The sequence below is a fragment of the Aulonocara stuartgranti genome (genome assembly GCF_965226115.1).
Source record: "Aulonocara stuartgranti genome assembly, chromosome: 3".
NCBI lineage: Eukaryota > Metazoa > Chordata > Actinopteri > Cichliformes > Cichlidae > Aulonocara > Aulonocara stuartgranti.
Genome location: NC_138941.1, coordinates 71,756,664 through 71,761,454, shown reverse-complemented (window position 1 = coordinate 71,761,454; position 4,791 = coordinate 71,756,664). Strand labels below are relative to the sequence as shown.

The window sequence follows — 4,791 nt, the reverse complement described above, 5'->3', positions numbered from 1 at the left end:
TGATTTCACATGCCCTGAACCCTCCGTTGATGGCCGTGAAAATGTATTGATTCTTACTGATGTGTTTTCAAAGTTCACTCAGGCCATTTCTACTAAGGATCAAAAGGCAACTACTGTGGCCAGTGTTTTGGTTTATGAGTGGTTTTATCGCTTTGGTGTTCCCTCTAGGATCCACTCCGATCAGGGGAGGAGTTTTGAAGGAGCATTAGTTCAGCAGCTATGCCAGTTATATGGTGTGGAAAAGACTCGCACCACTCCTTACCACCCACAAGGTAATGGCCAGTGTGAGCGTTTTAATCGGACTCTGCATGATCTGTTGAGAACCCTGCCCCCTGAGCAAAAGCGTCATTGGCCCATGTATTTACAGCAGCTCACCTTTTCTTACAATACCACAATCCATCAAACTACGGGTGAGTCACCCTATTTTCTTATGTTTGGCCAAGATCCCCAGCTCCCAGTTGACTTCCTGTTAGGCAGAGTGGAGGAACCCACCCACGGCCCGGTACACACTTGGGTCCAAGAGCATCAGAAACGTCTAGATGTAGCTTATAAAGGTGTGAGTAACCGCACCAAAGCAGCAGCGACGCTGCGTGCAGATCGTCAACCTGCCCCAGCTTCTGACCCCTCGCCATTGCATCAGTTAGTGTATTTGAGAGATCATAGCATTCGGGGACGGAATAAAATCCAAGATTTTTGGGGCGTTACACCGTATTGTATTGTCCGTGCCCCTGCTGATGCTGGTCCTGTGTATACAGTGGCCCCACTCAATGATCCAGAACAGAAAAGACAGGTTAATAGACAATTTATCAAGCCGATCCCTGCTGATATCTGTGAGAAAATAAGGGCAGAGCTCCAGCAAACTGCTAACCCTAGAAGTTCACCTGACCGGTTACCCCCGTCTGAGGATAGGGGAGACTTTTATGTGTGGCAACGAAGGGAGTCCCCAAGAGGTGACCCCCAAAGTGTACAAACTGATTCTGCACCTTGTCCCCAACAACTCCCAGAGGACCTGGCTATAGTAATGAGGCCGCAGTCCAGAAGGACTGATCCTGGTACCCTGACTCCACAGTGTAGTGTCCCCACTCCATTAGCTGAAAGTGGTACAGTTAGAAGAACGACACACTCAACAGCTGGCCACCATTCCAATCCACACCATCTGCCCCAATCAGCTGAAGCCAAGCCACCTAGTGTACATTCAGTTACAGCTTTTTATAGACCGTGGCTTTAAGGTTTCATTGTCGGGTCGCCAATGCAAAAACCAGGGGGGAGAATGTGACAGGTGAGACCTGGAGACTTGGGACCGCCCCTGGTGGGCGGAGCTGGTCTTCGCTCCTTTCATAAGCGCAGGTGTGGGCAATTGGGTATTCCTTTGCAAACCTGAAGCTGCGAGTGCTTGGTCCGAGTTGGGCAAGTTGGTGTTTCTTAACTATGAAAGTCTGATACGCGTCCTCCCCTAAACTTCTGTTAGAACGGTAGGTTACACAAAAATGTACCACTTGAGCTCTGGCTGTTGGCAGAGGTTTACAGTTATTTGCACCCTTGTAGGTGGGAAACATTGCTCCCGTGAGAACGGTATAGTGGACTTCATCGCCACTGACCCACATTTATTAGGGTGTGACACGAACTTGTGGACAGGTAACAAAACCAATTCAGTGGAGGAATATTCCTGTGTTTTATTGTCCAGCTAGTGATCTCCTGCCTTTTATTTACAGAGTACCGAGCTGCTGCTTTGCCAGGTGGATTTCTGGCTGCGGGCAAAGGACCCGACACATCAGTGTGTTTTAATTTGTTTTAAACTGGTGTAAGCCGACAGACTGACTGCTGCGGCTGTCGATGGTTTTGGTTTTTTGTTTTACTTTTTCTGTATCAGTAGGCACCACAGATATTGATTCGCAGGCGGTGAAGGCGCTGCAGGGAAAACAAATCCTTTTTTGTCTCCCCGCTCTTGCATGCACAGCGGGGGGCCCGAGTGAAGACGGCACCGAAGATTTGCCTTTTTTTCTATAGTGTTTTACCCATTTGGGGTCATGTGTGAGTTGCCGTCCATTTTTAACCTGTGTGCTATGTTGATTTGTTTTTAAACTGTTCTCCGCAGCGCTTGTCCTGCCTCACGGGCAATCGTACAGTCTTATCGTTTTTTAATAAGGTAACGTTTTTAATTGTTTTTAGGTGCTGCTGTTACACTGTTTCTTTTATTTTGTATTAAAAATTAAACTCTTTTAAACTGACTGTGCGCCTACGGCTCTGTCCTATTTTAAATAGGTACCTACCACGGGTCACAAACAGAAACCTATTCACCCCTCACCAGCCAGATTACAGAGGATGTTGTTAAGGCTCCAAAAATAAAACATCACCCTCACATATAAATGTGGAAAACACATGTATCTGGCTGACATGCTGGAGCTCCCAGCAGATCCACTTTCCAGCAGTCTGAAGAAGAGGACAACTTTGATGTCATGACGGTGAGCTGCATCTCTTCTTCACGCCTGGAGGAACTTAAAGGACACACAGCTGAGGATGAGACACTGCAAGTGCTCAGCTCGTTCATCAAACATGGTTGGCCACAACTCCACAACCTTCCCACGGCAGTTCATCCATATTTTCCTTTCAGGGATGAGCTGACTGTGGATAATGGCATCATTCGTAAAGGTTCCAAAGCCGTGATCCCAAAATCCCTGCAAGGAGACTACACCACCATCATGCACAGAGGACATTCCGGCGTAGAAGCTACCAAGCGGAGAGCACGGGGGATCGTCTTCTGGCCGTTCATGTCAAGAGATATTGAAAAAACAGTTACTTCCTGCTCGGTGTGTAACAGCACTAAATCTCATCAACAAAAAGAGCCCCTTCATCTGCATGAAGTTCCTTGGTCAACTGTGGCTACAGATATCTTTGAGTGGCACTGCTATTTAGAAGTAGTCGACTTATACTCAGGCTGGTTTGAGATTGACCTGCTAAAGGATTTGACATCAGCGACAGTCATCAAGAAGCTAAAAAGACACTTCTCAGTTTATGGTGCTCCACACACTCTGATCTCAGACAATGGAAGGAAGTTTACAAGCCAGCGTTTCAAAGACTTCGCTTCACAGTGGGACTTTAAACATGTCACCAGCTGTCCAGAGTATCCTCAATCCAATGGGCTTGCTGAGAGAGCAGTGTGCAGTGCTAAACAGCTGATGGAGAAATCTCACAGAGATGGCACTGATGTATTTCTCAACCTGCTGAATCTCAGTAATGTTCCACGTGATGTGAACCTGGGTTCTCCTGCAGAACGACTTCTATCCAGACAGACTCGAACTATGCTCCCAATCACAACCAAACTGCTTGAACCACAACACCGTGAATCTGAGAGAATGAAAGCCCAACTACTCAACAAGAGACTGACTCAGAAGGTCTGTTATGACAGATCCAGCCGACCACTTCCACCTCTTGACGAAGGACACGTAGTGAGGTTACAGACCCCACAGGGTTATGACCGCACAGGTATGGTGAAGGAACTTCGAAAAGAACCTAGATCCTACCTGGTACAGTCAGATGGAAACACTTACAGGAGAAATCGCAGACACATATTGCCTGAGCCTGTTACTGTTCAGAAAGACACTAATCATGATCATGTATGTACTGGAGAACATACAACAACACACAAATCTCATGGAGGACGGGTATGTTTGTATATCAACCAGGGCTGGTGTAATAATTTTACTCTGCGGGAAGGGTTGTCTTCCTCACATTGAGCTCTTGTCAGTATCTTTCAGGCCATTTTTCTTACCGAGAGAATTCCCTAAAATTTTTGTCACTGTTGTTTACACTCATCTCAAAGCTAATGTTAGAATTGCTGCTGATGCCGTTTTTAAAGTGGTACACAATCTGCAGTCCCTCTCTCCGGATGCTCCTAATTTTGTTCTTGGTGATTTTAACAACTGTAATCTTAAGAAATCACTGAACAATTTCTTTCAATGTGTCCCCTGTCCTACAAGGCGTAATGGAACTCTGGATTTGTGTTATGGACCAATTAAGGGGGCAAAAAAGTCTTGTGGCTGGACCTGCACTAGGTTCTTCAGATCACAATGATGTTCATCTCCTCCCTGCTTATGTACCTGTGATGGGAGGGAGAAGACCTGTGTGAAGCGGGCTAATGTCTAGACAAAAGACAGTTGTGTTGCCCTTCAGGGGTGTTTTGATTGCACTGAGTGGTCCCCATTTCAAGAGAGCACTTCCGATGTGGATGAACGTAGCGATGTGGTGTGTAGCTACATCTCTAAAGAGTTAAAGCTAAAGTGATTCCATCTAGAGAATTTAAGACTTTCCCCAATAACAAACGGTGGCTCTCTAAAGACATCAACGATTTCATTCTTTAAAGGCCAATTGCTTTTAACGAGGGAGCCGTTTCCACTGTTAGAACATTGAGGAAGGAGGTGAGGGCTGCAATAAAGAACGTTAAGATGAGGTATAAAAATAAGATTGCGGTAGAACTCAGTAGAAACAACCTCAAGAGAGCTTGGCATTGCATGAAAATTTACTCAGTTAACGTATTAAAATATAAAAGTGGAATCTAGAATACATAATAGTAGAGCTATGTAATTACACAATGTGATTACAATGACAAAAATCTAATTTTCCTTTACACTAGAGTACAGTTAAGTTGTGACTTAAATGAATAATGTTATGGTAAAATATGGAAGTATAAGTTGTGTCCTCTTTCTTTCAATATTTCTTATTCCTTTCTTTTACTTTTCTCTAATTTCAGGTGTATCTGATAAACAACACAACAGTCTGCTTTGAACATCAATC

The 4,791-nt window shown here is 45.0% G+C and overlaps 1 long non-coding RNA gene across 1 annotated transcript; it reads left to right on the top strand.

The window, feature by feature from the left end:
* The first annotated feature begins 480 nt into the window (after positions 1 to 480).
* LOC309703725 lies at positions 481 to 2,348 on the top strand. The gene is made up of 3 exons (XR_014275990.1): positions 481 to 1,472; positions 1,546 to 1,635; positions 1,713 to 2,348. It is a non-coding gene; the product is annotated as an uncharacterized lncRNA (long non-coding RNA).
* The last annotated feature ends 2,443 nt before the right edge of the window (positions 2,349 to 4,791 follow it).